This window comes from Pristiophorus japonicus, chromosome 19 (genome assembly GCF_044704955.1).
Source record: "Pristiophorus japonicus isolate sPriJap1 chromosome 19, sPriJap1.hap1, whole genome shotgun sequence".
NCBI lineage: Eukaryota > Metazoa > Chordata > Chondrichthyes > Pristiophoridae > Pristiophorus > Pristiophorus japonicus.
The window spans coordinates 57,166,862-57,186,237 of NC_091995.1; the positions used below are offsets into that span (position 1 = coordinate 57,166,862).

A 19,376-nucleotide genomic window follows, 5' to 3' on the forward strand; every position below is an offset into this window, starting at 1 on the left:
GAGGGGGTTCTCTGGGCAGGTCCTCACTGGGGGAGGGGGATCTCTGGACAGGTCCTACACTGGGGGAGGGGGGGTTTCTGGGCAGGTCCACACTGGGGGAGGGGGGTCTCTGGGCAGGTCCTCACTGGGGGAGGGAGGTCTCTGGGCAGGTCCTCACTTGGGGAGGGGGGTCTCTGGGCAGGTCCTCACTGGGGGAGGGGGGGTCTCTGGGTAGGTCCTCACTGGGGGAGGTGGGTCTGGGCAGGTCCTCACTGGGGGAGGGGGGGTTTCTGGGCAGGTCCACACTGGGGGAGGGGGGTCTCTGGGCAGGTCCTCACTGGGGGAGGGGGGTCTCTGGGCAGGTCCTCAGTGGGGGAGGGGGGTCTCTGGACAGGTCCTCACTAGGGCAGGGGGGGTCTCTGGGCAGGTCCTCACTGGGGGAGGTGGGTCTGGGCAGGTCCTCACTGGGGGAGGGGGGGGGTTTCTGGGCAGATCCTCACTGGGGGAGGGGGGGTTTCTGGGCAGGTCCTCACTGGGGGAGGGGGGGTCTCTGGGCAGGTCTTCACTGGGGGAGGGGGGGTTTCTGGGCAGGTCCTCACTGGGGGAGTCTCTGGGCAGGTCCCCACTGGGGGAGGGGGGTCTGGGCAGGTCCTCACTGGGGAAGGGGTCTCTGGGCAGCTCCTCACTGGGGGAGGGGGGTCTCTGGGCAGCTCCTCACTGGGGGAGAGGGGGTCTCTGGGCAGGTCAACAGTGGGGAAGGGGGGGTGCTTTGGGCAGGTTCTCACTGGGGGAGGGGTTTCTGGGCAGGTCCTCACTGGGGGAGGGGGTTCTCTCGGCAGTTCAGAACTGGGGGAGAGGGGTCTTGGGGTACAGGAAGTGGAGCGATAGATTGGGAGCCTGGGGGTGTGGGTGGAGAGGGTGAATTGGGGGGTCCCAGGGAATGAGGTAGTTTGAGTGTCACCATCTCTCCCTGTTGCTCCGAGTTTCCTCGGCCCTCTCTGACTGTCGTTATGGTCTCACTAACCGAGGGCTCCTTGTTTTACAGCGGGGAAGGAGAGCGGCTACAATCCTGCGAAGAATAAGTTTACCTCGAACCACAGCGGGATCTTCACTTAACTCTGTCTCTCTGACGGGACGGGGGGGGTCTGTCTCTCTGATGGGGTGGGGGGTGGGTGGTGTCTCTCTCTCTCTCTGATGGTGGGGGGGGGGGCGGCAGTGGGGTGTCTCTATGTCCCTCTGACGGGGGCTGGGGTCTGTCCCTTTGACGGGGGAGGGTCTGTCTCTCTGAAGGTGTGTACGGGTCGGGGGGGTTCTGTCTCTCTGTGTATGATGGTGAACAGTTTTTAACACCAGTCTTTCCATTAACAGCTTGTGATAAAGGGGAATCCCTACCAAACTCCTCCATCCCGGCCTAAGGTATGAATATTATTGATCAATTGTGTGAGCAGGTCCTTCCCTGGGCTTCTGACTGGGATATTACAGCGGGTGTTTATTGTACCCTCTCGCGGGTGGAATCTCCGTTTAAAGGTATTAAAGACCATACAATGCAACACTGAGCGTTGGACTGGCCAGCTGGAGATGCTGGTCCTGCACAGTCTCAGGCCAGAGATATCGTGGGTGGGGGGTAAACACTTCTGATAGCATCTCACCCTGGACCTGGCCTCCTGTCAGCTGCTCAGTTTCATTTACGGGAATCGAATTTCCCTGAAATTGCTCAATGGGGTTTTGTGTTGTCTCTTCCCCCAGGATTCATTACTACTGGTGTTTGGTGGGCAGGGCGGTCGCGTCTGATGGGGTTTGCTGGTGTTTGGGTCTGATGGGATTTGTAGCTGATGTTTGGGGTCTGATGGGTTTATAGCTGGTGTTTGGGGTCTGATGGGATTTATAGCTGGTGTTTGGGGTCTGATGGGGTTTATAGCTGGTGTTTGGGGTCTGATGGGATTTATAGCTGGTGTTTGGGGTCTGATGGGGTTTATAACTGGTGTTTGGGGTCTGATGGGCTTTATAGTTGGTGTTTGGGCTCTGATGGGGTTTATAGCTGGTGTTTGGGGTCTGATGGGGTTTGTAGCTGGGGTTTGGAGTCTGGTGGGTTTGCCTTGCTCTGTAACCATCTATTTATTTATTTTCCCCAGTGGCGTCCCGTGTCCCGGTGATACTCCAAGGACGTCAGTCCACAGTCAGCGGGAGGAGTTGGTGAGAGAATTGGGGAGGGTGACTTTCCATCGCGGTTGATTGACAGCTCTGCGTCTGTGACCCTGTTTAACTGTAACAGTGGGGCTTGTAGATTATTAAACGTGTGTCTTTTCTGTATTGGGAGCCTGGTGATTTGAGCTTTGATCTGTTTATACTGCACATTCTCTGGGATGTCATCAGCAGGCCAGGGCCATTAGAGGGAGCAGCATGCGCCGGCCCAGCCCAGAAATCGGCGCGGTCCTGGCCTGCAAGACCATCAGCAGGCCGGGGCCATTAGAGGGAGCAGCGTGCGGTGGCATACCACTGCAGGGAGCAGCGTGTGCTGCTGCAGGAGGGCGACGGCTGATTGCAGTGCGGGCAGGTACAGCAAGAGTGGCGAGGTCGGGGCAAAGGAGCGGCAAGAGTTCGTACAGGGATGTGATTGGGGCTTAGGAGAGGTGAGGGCGCAGGGGCAGCACGGGCCAGCCCACACTGCGTGCGATATGTGTGTGCACTAAGTACATGCAGCAGAGCTGGTCTCCAGTCATCTTGGTTAATCCTTGCCACTGGACCAAGACCTAGCTCTATCAAGCCCCCACCATGTTAAAAAATCCACGCACAGGTATCTTCCACCCTTCAGGATGTAGTTCGAGATCTGGAATATTAGGTCCTTCATTGAAACACTTGTGAACACTTCCCTTTTCAGCGTGGAAGCAAGTCAAACTCATTTCGAGGGACTTACGATGCTGACTCTGGGATGTTGAACTATTCACTGGTTTCACTGCAGGGGCTTGTTTTCACTATTGCTTTTTAAAGGTTAAATCTTTTAAAATTTCCCTGAGACAAGGGAGCGAATTCTAGGGGAGAATGACCCTGATCTCCATCTCTCCCCCACTGCGTTTCTGGTTTGATTGTCAGATGTGCTGACTGGGATTGGAGACACACTCGCACTCAGTCCAACCGGTCCTTGGTCGACTGTGGAGCCCACAGAACCTGCCCCCGGGCGGGTAGTGGGAGGCTACCCGAGGCAGTCCCGGGGGGGGGTGGGGAGGTGTCTCTGAGATAATCCTAGGCGGGGGGGCTCCCCGAGACAGTCACCGGGCGAGGGGTGTCTCCGAGGCACGAGACTTTCCGTCCTGAGGGGCCGGGCGCGGGTGGCGGGGATGTGAGGCACTGACCTATGGGCTGAATTTGGGGCAGATTTCGATCGCTGGGAGATCAGGGAACCTATGATGAGATTTTTTTTTGTGGGGTGGGAGGGGGTTGTGCTTTGCAAATGGGACTCTGTTGCTGTAATTTTGTCTTTCCTGACATCCGATAATAATTGAGGTTTGTACTCCACTTCCTGACTCTGTCTAATTCATCTCATGGTGGGAAAATCAGAGCCAGTTATGGATGAAATGACCAGGTTTCTAGGTGACGAGGTAATAATAAATACATAGCCACCACAGATTTCAGAAGGGAAAACCGTGCTTGCCAAAGCTGAGTTCTTTGAGGAGGTAACAGACAAGGTGAGGGCAATGCGGTGGATGTAGTGCACACAGACTTTCGGAAAGCCTTTGTCAAGGTGCTACATGGGGCATTATTAGAGAAGATGGGATGCATCCTGGGTTACTGAGGAAAGTAAGGGTGGAGGTTGCAGAGGTTCTGGCTACAATCTTTTAATCCAGAGAACTGGAGGGTTGCAAATGTTACACACCTCTTCAAACAGGGGGAGAGAGATAAACCCTGCAACTACCAGCCAGTCAGCCTAACGTCAGTGATGGGGAAACTTCGAAACTATAATCCAGGACAAAATATATTGTCACTTGGAAACAAATAGATTAATAAATGACAACCAACATGGCTTTGTTAAAAGCAAATCGTGTTTGACTAACTTGATTGAGTTCTTTGAAGTAATGTAGAGGGTTGATGAGGGAAGTGCGGTTGATGCTATGTATATGGACTTTCAAAAGGCCTTTGATAAAGTGTCACATAATTAATTTGTTAGCAAAAGTGAAGCCCATGGGATGAAAGGGTCAGTAATGGGACACATGGATGCGAAATGGGACAGAAAGCAGAGAGTAGTGGTGTTTTTCAGACTGGAGAGACAAATACAGTGGTGTTCCCCAGGGGCCAGTATTGGGACCACTGCTCTTTTTGACATATAACAACTTATATTGCATGCTTTGACAGTCGCTTGGAGGGAGGTCGCACCTAATTCTAGGCAAACAAGGATACAATAGTCTGTGCAAGATAATGGCTGGTTGAAACTAGACAGAGTGGAGACAATGAGTTTTGGCTGATGCAAGAGCATGCATGCACCAGACCCATAAGGAAAGGTTAAGGCCATCCAATAGTTGATGAGGTTATCTAACAGTAATTTGAGTTCATTCATTATATTTCAATACTTCCTAACTTAAGGGAGAAGCACGTTTTTAGATACATCACTATTATCATTCCTTTAATAAAGCTGCCATTTCATGTCTCTCTACTTTCTCATTTAAGCATTTTTATGAAGAAGATTGTAGTAGACTTCAAGAAGACATAGACAAGCTGGTGGAATGGGCAGTCACATGGCAGATGAAATTCAGCACCGAAAAGTGCGAGGTGATCCATTTTGGTCGGAAGAATGAGGAGAGAGAGAATGCAAGCTTAATGGTACAATTTTAACGGGGTACAAGAAGAGAGAGACCTGGGGTTGCTTGTGCACAAGTCTCTGAAGATGGCGGGCAGGTTAACAATGCATATGGGATCCTGGGCTTTATAAATACAGGCATAGAGCTGGATTTTCTGGTCTTGTGCACTGTTTTTCGGAGCGATGGCAATGGTGGCGGTGGGACCGTCTGCGGCCCGGAGCGATCCTCGGGTCCGGTTTTGTGGCGGCCTGGAGCAGCACCGCCAGGAAGAGCTGCCCTGGGTGTGCAATGCCCCTGGTTGCAACGTTTTGCAGCGTGGGTTTTGACTCTTGCCCGACCCGACCGCAATGACCGCCTGGGAAATCAGGGCAGTCCAACCATCCCATCGGCGAAGAGGTGAGTAATGGACTCCTAAGGTAAGTGTGACTGTTTTTTCTCAAATTTTTACCGATTTGTGTTGTGGCGTGAGCAATGTTTTGGGAATGGTTGTGTGTTTTTTTTTAAAGTTTCCCCCTCTCCCCAGAGGTCTCTGAGTGCTCCCAACCCGGCCCTTTAGCTCGGGAGTTTCCCATTGTGCGTCAAGAGAAGTCTACAATGCCTCCCTTAGCGCTGTGCTCTCTGACTCGGGACCCAGAGGCCCAAACTTCATTACTAAAGCGCAAACTATTCCTGGCCACTAACTTTCCCGCCCCACCACCATTATCACCACGGAAACATAAAAGCCTAAAATCCAGCCCATCGAGTACAAAAGCCAGCAAGTTATGCTAAACCTATATAAAACACTAGTTCGGCCCCAGCTGGAGTATTGTGTCCAATTCTGGGCTTTGGAGAGGGTACAATTGAGACTTACTGGAATGATACCAGGGATGAGAGATTGCAGTTTGGTGATAGACTGGAGAAGCTGGAATTGTTCTCCTTAGAGCAGAGAAGGTTTGGAGGAGATTTGATAGAGGTGTTTAAAACCATGAAGGGTTTAAACAGAATAAATTAAAAAAACTGGCAGAAGGGTCAGTAACGAAGGGGTACAATTGGCAAAAGAACCAGAGGTGACATGAGGAAAAACATTTTTACGCAATGAGTGGTCAGGACTTGGAATGCACTGCTTGATAGGGTGGTAGATACAGGTTTAATAGTGGCCTTGAGAAGGGAATTTGATAAATACTTGGAGAAAAAATTGCAGGGACATGGGGAAAGAGCAGGAGAGTGAGACTCTTCGAAAGAGCCGAGGCAGACTTGATGGGCCGCATGGTCTAATTCTGTGTTGCCCTATTCTATGATTCTCTAAGCCAACAGACCAACATGAGCCAAATCTCCAGTACCACAAACCTCCAGAACCACAATCTGAATGACAATTAAAGATTCCGATAACAAGCGGTACCAGGGATGTAGGCCTGTATAATACACTGTCTCTCACCACGAGTGTTTTCCTACTTGTTGGATTTGTCTCCCAGCTGCCTCATTGTTCTGAAGCATGCATAGGTGTTCTCGGCTACATCTTACAGACCTCAGCGGGAGTAATGTGTCCAATTCTAGGCTGTTAAGGCTGTTCTGTATGTGAACTTTTATATACCTTGTACAGCCACCAGAGGGCACATCCCCTGGAGTACCAAGGGATCCCACAATTCCTTGGGAGCACAGGTACTTAAGGAGGCCTCACAGGCTGGAGAGGCACTCTGGAGACCTGCAATTATAGACTATGGTCACACTTTATTTTGAGCGCACAGTATCCAGTCAGACTCTTCATTCATATATAGCAACTGGCGACGAGATACAGATGACGAACCCAACGATGCAGAGAACAGTGGGCATCCTGGAGAAATTTTCAGAGGGAGATCATTGCGAAACATTCGTGGAGCGACTCGGCTAATACTTCGTGGCCAATGAGCTGGAAGGAGAAGCGAACGCTGCCAAACAAAGGGCGATTCTCCTCACAGTCTGCGGGGCACCAATGTATGGCCTAATGAAAAATCTGCTTGCTCCAGCAAAATCCACAGAGAAATTGTATGATGATTTGTGCACACTAGTCCGGGGGCATCTGAACCCGAAGGAAAGTGTTCTGATGGCGAGCTGCCGGTTCTACACCTACAAAAGTTCTGAAGGCCAGGAAGTGGTGAGTTATGTCACCGAGCTAAGATGCCTTGCAGGACATTGCGAATTTGAAAGACATTTGGAGCACATGATCAGAGACATTTTTGTGCTTGGCATTGGCCACAAAGTGATACTTCGCAAACTTTTGACTGTAGAGACCCCAACCTTAAGTAAGGCCAAAGCGATAGCCCATACGTTCATTGCCACCAGTGACAATACTAAGCAAATCTTTCCCCACACGAGTGCTGCTACAAGTGATGATGTTTTCAAATCGCAACGTACAGGGCAGGCCCCACATGCCTGCAGCTGCATGTCCACAGATGACTGAGTCCACCATCAAGGGTGATGAATTTTAACACCTTGTTGGCGCTTCAAAGGGTACGTTTGTAAGGGCTGTGGAACAATGGGACACCTCCAACGTATGTGCAGGTGAGCTGCAAACCCTGTTAATCCTGCAAACCACCATGTTGCAGATGAGGACAGAGCCAAAGACCGAGGAGGCAGAGGTATATGGGGTGCACACATTTACCACAAAGTATCCCCCGGTAATGCTGAAGGTTGAATTAAATGGACTCCCGGTGTCAATGAAGCTGGACACTGGTGTGAGCCAGTCCATTATGAGCAAAAAGACTTTCGAAAAATTGTGGTGCAGCAAGGCCTCAAGGCCAGTCTTGACACCCATTCGCACGAAACTAATAACTTACACAAAGGGCTTCTGTAAAGGTCTCCTACGATGGAGCGGTGCATAAGCTACCACTCTGGGTGGTACCGGGTGATGGTTCCACGCTGCTCGGCAGGAGCTGGCCGGGAAAGATATGTTAGAACTGGGACGATGTCCAAGCGCTCTCGTCCGCTGACGACACTTCCCTTCGCTGTTCAAACCAGGCATCGGGAAGTTCCAAGGAGCAAAAGTGCAGATCCACCTAATTCCGAGGGCACGACCCATCCACCACAAGGTGAGAGCAGTACCGTACATGAGAGAAAGGGTAGAGATCGAGCTAGACCGGCTGCAACGAGAGGACATCATTTCGCCGATCGAATTCAATGAGTGGGCCAGTCCAATTGTTCCAGTCCTTAAGGGAGAAGGCACAATCAGAATCTGTGGTGATTACAAAGTAACTATCAATCGTTTCTCCCTGCAGGATCAATACCCACTACCAAAGACTGACGATCTTTTTGCTATGCTGGCGGGAGGAAAGACGTTCATGAAGCTGGACTTGACCTCTGCCTACATGACGCAGGAGTTGGAGGAATCATCGAAAGGTCTCACCTGCATCAACATGCACAAAAAAAACATTTATAACACATGCCTGTTTGGAATTCGATCAGCCGCGGCAATATTCCAGAGAAACATGGAAAGCTTACTGAAGTCGGTCCCGTGCACGGTGGTATTCCAGGATGACAGGTCAGGACACAGTCGAGCATCTGCAGAACCTGGAGGAGGTTCTTAGTCGACTCAACCACGTGGGGCTCAGGTTGAAATGCTCGAAGTGCGTTTTCCTGGCACTTGAAGTGGAGTTCCTGGGGAGAAGAATTGCGGCGGATGGCATCAGGCCCACCGATTCGAAGACAGAGGCAAACGAGAACGCACTGAGGCCACAGAATGCGGTCGTTTCTAGGACTACAGAGCTACTTCGATAACTTCTTACCGGGTCTCAGCACACTGTTAGAACCATTGCACGCCTTACTGCGTAAAGGAGACGAATGAGTATGGGGCAAAAGCCAAGAAAATGCCTTTGTAAAAGCTAGAAAATTGATATGCTCAAACAAATTGCTTGTGTTGTATGATCCATGTGAGCGTTTGGTACTAGCATGTGATGCGTCGTTGTATGGCATCGGGTGTGTATTGCAACAAGCTAATGAATCTGGGAAATTGCAACTGGTTGCTTATGCATCCAGAAGTCTGTCTAAGGCTCAGAGAGCCTACAGCATGATTGAAAAAGAAGCGTCAGCATGTGTCTATGGGGTAAAGAAAATGCATCAATATCTGTGGGCTAAAATTTGAATTGGAAATGGACCATAAGCCACTAATATCCCTTTTTTCCGAGAGTAAGGGGATAAATACGAAAGCATCTGCCCGCATCCAGAGATGGGCGCTCATGTTATCTGCATACCACTACGCCATCCGCCACAAGCCAGGCACAGAAAACTGCGCCGATGCTCTCAGTAGGCTGCCATTGCCCACCACGGGGGTGGAAATGGCGCAGCCCGCAGATTTAGTCATGGTTATGGAAGCATTCGAGAGTGAGCAATCACCCATCATAGCCCGACAGATTAGAACCTGGACGAGACAGGACCCCTTACTTTCCCTGGTAAAAAATTGTGTGCTTCACGGGAGTTGGTCCAGTGTCCCAAAAGAGATAAAGCCTTACCAGCGGCGCAAAGATGAAATGTCTATACAGGCAGACTGCCTTCTGTGGGGTAATCGGGTAGTGGTCCCCAAGAAGGGCAGAGACACTTTCATCAGTGACCTCCACAGTACCCACCCAGGCATCGTAATGATGAAAGCGATAGCCAGATCCCACATGTGGTGGCCCGGTATCGATGCGGAGTTAGAGTCCTGCATGCTCCGATGTAACACATGCTCGCAGTTAAGCACCCAGGGAGGCGCCACTAAGTTTATGGTCGTGGCCGTCCAAACCGTGGTCCAGAGTCCATGTCGACTATGCAGGCCCGTTTTTGGGTAAAATGTTCCTTGTGGTTGTAGGTGCGTATTCCAAATGGATTGAATGTGAGATAATGTCAGCAAGCACGTCCGCTACCACCACGGAAAGCCTGCTGGCCATGTTTGCCACGCACGGACTACCTAATGTCCTCGTGAGCGACAACGGGCCATGTTTTACCAGTGCCGAGTTCAAAGAGTTCATGACCCGTAACGGGATCAAACATGTTACATCTGCCCCGTTCAAACCAGCGTCCAATGGTCAGGCAGAGAGAGCAGTGCAAACTATCAAGCAGGACTTCAAGATGGTAACTGAAGGCTCACTGCAGACTCACCTATCCCAAATTCTGCTTAGCTACCGCACGAGATCCCACTCACTCACTCACTGGGATCCCATCTGCTGAACTGCTCATGAAAAGGGCCCTTAAGACAAGACTCTCGTTAGTTCACCCTGATCTACATGAACAAGTCGAGAGCAGGCGGCTTCAACAAAGTACATATCATAGCGCAAAAGTGTCACGTGAACTTGAAATCAATGATCCTGTGTTTGTATTGAATTAAGGACAAGGTCCCAAGTGGCTTCCCGGCACTATTGTGACCAAAGAGGGGAGCAGGGTGTTTCGGGTCAAACTTTCAAATGGACTCATTCACCGGAAACACTTGGCCCAAATCAAACTCAGATTTACGGACTATCCTGAGCAAACCACTTTGGATCCTACCTTCTTTGACCTCCCAACATACACACCAGTGACAACCGACACAGCGGTTGGCCACAAAGCCCAGTTGGTTGGACTCACCACACCAGGCAGCCTAGCAAGGCCAGCTACACAGCAGCCCAGTGATGGCCCAACAAATGATTCACCAAAACCAGCATTTGCACAGAGATGATCAACCAGGAAAGAAAGGCCCCAGATCAACTCACCTTGTAAATAGTTACACTGCTGACTTTGGGGGAGGGGGGGAGAGAAGAGTGCTGTTCTGTATGTAAACTTGTATATACCTTGTATAGCCACCAGAGGGCTCATCTCCTGGTGTCCCAAGGGATCCCACAATCCCTTGGGAGCTTGAGGTACTTAATGAGGCCTCACAGGCTGGAGAGGCACTCTCGAGACCGGCAATAAAAGACTATGGTCACACTTTACTTTGAGCGCACAGTATCCAGTCAGATTCTTCATTCATATATAACAAAGGCCTGGGAGAGGGTGCAGAGAAGATTTACAAGAATGATACCAGGGATGAGGGACTTGTGGAGAGACTGGAGAAGCTGGGATTGTTGTCCTTAGAGAAGAGAAGATTAAGAGGAGATTTAGGAGAGGTGTTCAAAATAATGAGGAGTTTTGATAGAGTATATAACGAAAAACTGTTTCCAGTGACGGGGGTCGATAACCAGGGGAACACAGATTTAAGGTGATTGGCAAAAGAACCTAGAACAGGAGATACGGATAGTTACAGACGTGCCAGTTTAATGTTAGATTCCAGTAGGGCACTAAATTTAACATCAGGGACGGAGTGAATGAACAATTAGACAAATCTGAGCTGATCAGAGTGTCCACGTGGATTTGTAAAGGGTATCACTACTTCCACCTTTGTAATATCTCCCGACTCCGCCCCTGCCTCAGCTTATCTGCTGCTAACTCCCTCATCCATGCCTTTGTTACTTCTAGAATTGACTTTTCCAACACTGTCCTGGCTAGCCTCTCAACTTCCACCCTCCACAAACGTGAGGTCATCTTCTGCCTATGACCTAACTCGTACCAAGTCCTGTTCATCCATCACCCCTGTGCTCGCTGACCTACATTGGCTTCTGATTAAACAAAGTCGTGATTTTTATAATTCTCATCCTTGAGACCTATTTATCCCAACTCTCTGTTTTCTGTTAGTTAGCCAATCCTCTCTCTATGCTAATATATTACCCCCAACACCATGAGCTCTTATCTTGTGCAGCAACCTTATATGTGACACCTTATCAAATGCCATTTGGAAATCCAAATACATTACATCTACTGGTTCCCCTTTACCCATCCTGCTCGTTACATCTTCAACGAACTCTAATACATTTGTCAAACACTCTTGCCCTTTCATAAAACCATATGCTTGATTGTATTATGATTTTCTAAATATCCTGCTTCTGCTTCCTTAATAATGGATTCCAGCACTTTCACAATGACAGCTGTTAAGGCTAACTGGCTTATAGTTTCTTGCTTTCTTTCTCCCTCCTTTCTTGAATAGTGGCATTATATTTGCGGTTTTCCAATCAGCTGGGACATTTCCAGAATTTAGGGAATTTTGGAAGATTACAACCAATGCATCCACTATCTCTGTTGTCACTACTTTTAACACCCTAGGATGCAGGCCATCAGGTCCAGGGGACATGTCCACCTTTAGTCCTATTGGTTTTCCCTAATATGATTGTTTTAATTTCCTCCCTCCCTTTTGTCCCCTACTAATATTGGGATGTTTTTAGTGTCTTCTACCATGAAGACTGACACAAAATATTTGTTCAAAGTCTCTGCCATTTCACTGTTTCCCATTATTAATTCCCCAGTCTTATTCTCTAAGGGACCAACATTTACTTTAGCTACTCTTCCATTTTATATACTTGCAGAAGCTCTTATTGTCTGTATTTATATTTCTTGTTAGTTTACTCTCAATCAGTTTTCTCCCTCTTTATTTTTTTTTTAGTCATTCTTTGCTGGCTTTTAAAATGTTCCCAATCTTTGGCCTACACTAATCTTTGCAACTTTGTATGCCTTTTCTTTCAATTTGATAACATTCTTAACTTCCTTAGTTAGCCATGGATGGTTCTCCCTTCTCGTAGTCTTTTCCAATAGAATATATCATTGTTGAGAATTATGAAATATCTCCTTAAATGTCTACCACTGCATAGCTACCATCCTACTTTGAATCTATATTCCCAGTCCATTTTAGCCAACTCTGTCTTCATATCTTTGTAATTGCCTTTATTTAGGTTTAAGACACTAATTTCAGACCCAAGTTTGTCACCATCAAACTGAATGTGAAATTCTAACATGTTATAATCACTCTTCCCTAGAGGATCCTTCACTATGAGATCATTTAATTAATCAAGTCTCATTACACACTACCAGATCTAAAATAGCCTGCTCCCTGGATGGTTCCACAACATATTGTTCTAAGAAACCATCCCAAATACGCTCTATGAACTCGTTCTCAAGGCCATCTTTGCCAATTTGATCTGCCAATCAATATGAAGATTAAAATCGCCCATGATTATTGCAGTATCTTTCTTATAAGCCCCCATTATTTCTTCATTTATACTCTGTCCAAAGTTGTAGCTACTGTTCGGGGGCCTATAGACTACTCCCACCAGTGACTTCTTTCCCTTGCTATTTCTTATCTCCACCCAAACTGATTCTACATCTTCATCTTCCAAGCCAAGATAATTTCTCACGACTGTACTGATCTCATCCTTTATTAATAGAGCTACCCCAACTACTTTTCCTTTCTGCCTATCCTATCAAAATATCAAATACCCCTGAATATTCAGTTCCCAGGTTTGGTCACCTGGAATCAGACGGGGTGGGATATTAAAGGGGAGGGGGAGTGAGCAGGAGAGTGGGATCAGACTGGGTGGGATATTAAAAGGTATGGGGAGTGAGATTAGACTGGGTGGGATATTACAGGGTAGGGGGAGTGGGATTAGACTGGATGGTATATTAAAGGTTAGAGGAGTGAGCAGGAGAGCGGGATTGCACTGGGTGGGATAGTAAAGGGTATGGGGAGTGAGGGGGAGAGTGGGATAGTAAAGGATATGGGGAGTGAGGGGGAGAGTGAGATTAGACTGGGTGTAATATTAAAGGGTAAGTGATTGGTGAGTAGTTTTTCTCTCTTCTTTATTTTTTTCTTTTTTCATCAGTACGAAACCTTTGTCATTGTTGCCAAATTAAGTAAATTAAGTAATTTAAGGGTTAAGTCATGCCAGTTGAGCACACTCCTCCTGTGCTGTGTGGGAAATCAGGGACACTGTGTCCCTGACAACTACATGTGCGGGAAGTGTGTCCAGCTGCAGCTCCTGACAGACCGCATTGCGGCACTGGAGCTGCGGGTGGATTCACTCTGGAGTATCCGTGATGCTGAGGATGTCGTGAATAGCACGTTTAGCGAGTTGGTCACACCACAGGCAAAGGTTACAAAGGCAGAGAGGGAATGGCTAAGCAGCAGGAAGGAAGGTAGTGCAGGGGTCCCCTGTAAAACCTCCTGCAAAACACATACAACGTTTTGGGTACTGTTGGGGGATGGGATGACTCATCAGGGGAGGGCAGCAGCAGCCTAGTTCATGGTACCATGGGTGGCTCTGCTGCATAGGAGGGCAGGCAAAAAAGTGGGAAAGCTATAGTGGTCGGGGATTCTATTGTAAGGGGAATAGATAGACGTTTGTGTGGTCGCAATTGAGACTCCAGGATGGTATGTTGCCTCTCTGGTGCAAGGGTCAAGGATGTCTTAGAGCGGCTGCAGGACATTTTGGAGGGGGAGGGTGAACAGTCAGTTGTCGTGGTGCATATAGGTACCAAAGATATCGGTAAAAAATGGGATGAGGTCCTACAAGCTGAATTTAGGGAGCGAGGAGTTAAATTAAAAAGCAGGATTTCAAAGGTAGTAATCTCAGGATTGCTACCAGTGCCACGTGCTAGTCAGAGTAGAAATAGCAGGATAGCTAAGATGAATACATGGCTTGAGGAGTGGTGCAGGAGGGAGGGATTCAAATTCCTGGGACATTGAAACCAGTTCTGGGGGAGGTGGGACCAGTACAAACGAGACGGTCTGCACCTGGGCAGAACTGGAACCAATGTCCTAGGGGGAGTGTTTGCTAGTGCTGTTGGGGAGGGATTAAACTAATATGGCAGGGGGATGGGAACCTATGCAGGGAGATAGAAGGAAGTAAAATGGGGGCAGAAGCAAAAGATAGAAAGAAGAAAAGTAAAAGTGGAGGGCAGAAAAACCCAAGGCAAAAATCAAAAAGGGCCACATTGCAGCAAAATTTTAAAGGGGCAAGGTGTGCTAAAAAGCCAAGCCTGAAGGCTCTGTGCCTCAATGCGAGGAGTATTTGTAATAAGGTGGACGAATTAACTGCACAGGCAGCTATTAACGAATATGATATAATTGGGATTACGGAGACATGGCTCCAGGGTGACCAAGGCTGGGAACTCAACATCCAGGCATATTCAACATTCAGGAAGCATAGACAGAAAGGAAAAGGTGGTGGGGTAGCATTGCTGGTTAAATTGGAAATTAACGCAATATTAAGGAAGGACATTAGCTTGGATGATGTGGAATCTGTATGGGTAGAGCTGCGGAATACCAAAGGGCAGAAAACGATAGCTGGAGTTGTGTACAGACCATCAAACAGTAGTAGTAAAGTTGGGGACAGCATAAAACAAGAAATTAGGTACGCGTCAATAAAGGTACAGCAGTTCTCATGGGCGACTTTAATCTACATATAGATTGGGCTAATCAAAATGGTCCTGAACTTGAGGAAAGGTAACTTCGATGGTATGAGACGTGAATTAGCTAGAATAGACTGGCGAACGATACTTAAAGGGTTGATGGTGGATAGGCAATGGCAGACATTTAAATATCACATGGATCGACCTCAACAATTGTACATCCCTGTCTGGAGTAAAAATAAAATGGGGAAGGTAGCTCCACCGTGGCTAACAAGGGAAATTAGGGATAGTGTTAAATCCAATGAAGAGGCATATAAATTGGCCAGAAAAAGCAGCAAACCTGAGGACTGGGAGAAATTTATAATCCAGTAGCGGAGGACTAAGTGTTTAATTAGGAGGGGGAAAATAGAGTATGAGAGGAAGCTTGCAGGGAACATAAAAACTGACTACAAAAGCTTCTATAGATTTGTGAAGAGAAAGAGATTAGTGAAGACAAATGTAGGTCCCTTGCAGTCAGAATCAGGTGAATTTATAATGGGGAACAGAGAAATGGCAGACCAATTGAACAAATACTTTGGTTCTGTCTTTACGAAGGAAGACACGAATAACCTTCCGGAAATACTAGGGGACAGAGGATCTAGCGAGAAGGTGGAACTGAAGGAAATCCTTATTAGTCGGGAAATTGATGGGATTGAAGGCCGATAAATCCCCAGGGCCTGATTGTCTGCACCCCAGAGCTCTTAAGGAAGTGGCCCTAGAAATAGTGGATGCATTGGTGATCATTTTCCAACATTCTATTGAGTCTGGATCAGTTCCTATGGACTGGAGGGTAGCTAATGTAACACCACTTTTTAAAAGAGGAGGGAGAGAGAAAGCGGGGAATTATAGACCGGTTAGCCTGACATCGGTGGTGGGGAAAATGTTGAAATCAATTAGTAAAGATGAAATAGCAGCGCATTTGGAAAGCAGTGACAGGATCGGTCCAAGTCAGAAAGGGAAATCATGCTTGACAAAATCTTCTAGAATTTTTTGATCAAATTAGTAGAGTGGACAAGAGAGAACCAATGGATGTGGTGTATTTGGACTTTCAAAAAACGAGATTGTTGTGCAAAGTTAAAGCACATGGTATTGGGGGTAATGTACTGACGTGGATAGAGAACTGGTTGACAGACAAGAAGCAGAGAGTCGGGATAAACTGGTCCTTTTCAGAATAGCAGGCAGTGACTGTGAGGTGCTGCAGGGCTCAATGCTGGGACTCCAGATACTTACAATATATATCAATGATTTAGATGAAGGAATTAAGTGTAATATCTCCAAGTTTGCAGATGACACTAAGCTGGGTGGTAGTGTGAGCTGTGAGGAGGATGCTAAGAGACTGCAGGGTGACTTGGACAGGTTAGGTGAGTGAGCAAATGCATAGCAGATGCAGTATAATGTGGATAAATGTGAGGTTATCAACTTTGGTGGCAAAAACGTGAAGGCAGAATATTATCTGAATGGCGGCAGATTAGGAAAAAGGGAGGTGCACGAGGCGTGGATGTCATGGTACATCAGTCATTGAAAGTTGGCATGCAGGTACAGCAGGCGGTGAAGAAGGCAAATGGCATGTTGGCCTTCATAGCTAGGGGATTTGAGTATAGGAGCAGGGAGGTCTTACTGCAGTTGTACAGGGCCTTAGTGAGGTCTCACCTGGAATATTGTGTTCAGTTTTGGTCTCCTAAACTGAGGAAGGACGTTCTCGCTATTGAGGGAATGCAGCAAAAGTTCACCAGACTGAGTTCCGGGATGGGACTGACATATGAGGAGAGACTGGATCGAGTGTGCCTGTATTCACTGGAGTTTAGAAGAATGAGGGGATCTCATAGAAACATATAAACTTCTGACGGGACTGGACAGGTTAGATGCAGGAAGAATGTTCCCGATGTTGGGGAAGTCCAGAACCAGGGGTCACAGTCTAAGGATAAGGGGTAAGCCATTTAGGACCGAGATGAGGAGAAACTTCTTCACTCAGAGTTGTGAACCTATGGAATTCTCTACCGCAGAGAGTTGCTGATGCCAGTTCATTAGCTATATTCAAGAGGGTGTTAGATATGGCCCTTATGTCTAAAGGGATCAAGGGGTATGGAGAGAAAGCAGGAAAGGGGTACTGAGGTGAATGATCAGCCATGAACTTATTGAATGGTGGTGCAGGCTCGAAGGGCCGAATGGCCTACTCCTGCACCTATTTTTCTATGGTTTCTGTGGGTGGGATATTAAAGGGTATGCGGAGTGAAGGGGAGAGTGTGATTAGACTGGGTGGGATATTAATGGGTAAGGGGCGTGAGCAGGAGAGTGGGATTAGACTGGGTGGGATATTACGGGTACAGAGAGTGAGCATGAGAGTGGGATTAGACTGGGTGGGATATTAAAGGATATGGGGAGTGAGGGGGAGAGTGGGATTAGCCTCGGTGAGATATTTAAGGGTATGGGGAGTGAGCAGGAGACTGAGATTAGACTGGGTAGGATATTAATGGGTATTGGGAGTGAGGGAAGAGTGGGATATTAAAGGTTTGGGAAGTGAGCAGGAGATTGGGATTACATTGGGTGGGATATTAAGGGGCGAAAATGGGGGAGGAATTTAACATAATCACTAAGGAGGTAGTACTTAATACGTTAATGGGACTAAATGCGGATAAATCCCCTGGACTTGATGGCTTGCATCCTAGGTGTCTTAAGAGAAGTAGCGGCAGAAGTAGTGGATGCATTGGTGGTAATTTATAAAAATTTCCTGGATTCTGGGGAGGTCCCAGCAGATTGGAAAACTGCAAATGTAACGCCCCTATTTCAAAAAAGGAGGCAGACAAAAAGCAGGATACTCTAGACCAGTTAGCCTAACATCTGTGGTTGGGAAAATGTTGGAGTCCATTATTCAAGAAGCAGTTACAGGGCAGTTGGAAAATCAAAATTCGGTCAGGCTGAGTCAGCATGGATTTTTGAAGAAGTAATTTGACAAATTTTCTAGAATTCTTTGAGGATGTAATGAACAGGGTGGATAAAGGGGGGAACCAGTGGATGTGGTGTATTTGGGCTTCCAGAAGGCATTTGACAAGGTGCCACATAAAAGGTTACTGCACAAGATAAAAATTCACAGGGTTGGGGGTAATATATTCGCATGGATGGAGGATTGGCTAATGAACAGAAAACAGAGAGACGGCACAAATGGTTCATTCTCCGGTTGGCAGTCAGTAACTAGTGGGATGCCACAGGGATCAGTGCTATTTACAATCTATATTAACGACTTGGAAGAAGGGACTGAGTGTAACGTAGCTAAATTTGCTGATACAAAGATGGGAGGAAAAGCAATGTGTGAGGAGCACACAAAAAAATCTGCAAAGGATATAGATAGGTTAAGTGAGTGGGCAAAAATTTGGCACATGTTGGAAAATGTGAGGTCATGCACTTTGGTAGAAAAAAAATCTAAGAGCAAGTTATTATTTAAATGGAGAAAAATTGCAAAGTGCTGCAGTACAGCGGGACCTGGGGGTACTTGTGCATGAAATACAAAAGGTTAGTATGGAGGTACAGCAAGTGATCAGAAAGGCCAATGGAATCTTGGCCTTTATTGCAAAGGGGATGGAGTATAAAAGTGGGAAAGTCTTGCTACAGTTATGCAAGGTATTGGTGAGGCCACACCTGGAATACTGCATGCAGTTTTGGTTTCCATATTTACGAAAGGATATACCGGTACTTGCTTTGGAGGCAGTTCAGAGATGTTTCACAAGGTTGATTCCTGAGATGAGGGGGTTGACTTATGAGGAAAGGTTGAGTCGATTGGGCTTCTACTCCTTGGAATCCAGAAGAATGAGAGGTGATCTTATCGAAACGTATAATATTATGAGAGGGCTTGACAAGGTGGATGCAGAGAGGATGTTTCCACTGATAAGGGAGACTAGAACTAGAGGGTATAATGTTAGAATAAGGGGCCGCCCATTTAAAACTGAGATGAGGAGAAATTTCTTCTCTGAGGGTTGTGGATCTGTGGAATTCGCTGCTGGGACATTGAATAAATTTAAGACAGAAATAGACAGTTTCTTAAACGATAAGGGAATAGGGGTTATGGAGAGCGGACAGGGAAGTATGTAACCACAATGTAACACCACTGTATTACTGTATACACTCAACCTAGATGCACACCTTGACCACAAGGGATGAACTTGTGGGAGACACTCCTTACCTGATCACACAGGTATAAAAAGGGAGGTCCCACGCGGGGTCATCGTTTTTGGAGTCCTGTGAATAAAGAGTTAGGGTCACAGAGTGACCTTGTCCCCAGAATGTGCCTCGTGTGGTTTCATACTGTAGAGTAAGGACGTTACATTGGCAACGAGAAACTGGAATTCACGACCCACGAGAATGGCTACCGGTAGCACAGAGGAACGGTACTGTGTTGGGGAA

General features: G+C 47.4%; 1 pseudogene; it reads left to right on the forward strand.

The window, feature by feature from the left end:
* The window catches only part of LOC139230227 (class I histocompatibility antigen, F10 alpha chain-like), a 40,689-nt pseudogene that overhangs the window by 16,139 nt on the left and 5,174 nt on the right, over positions 1–19,376 (forward strand).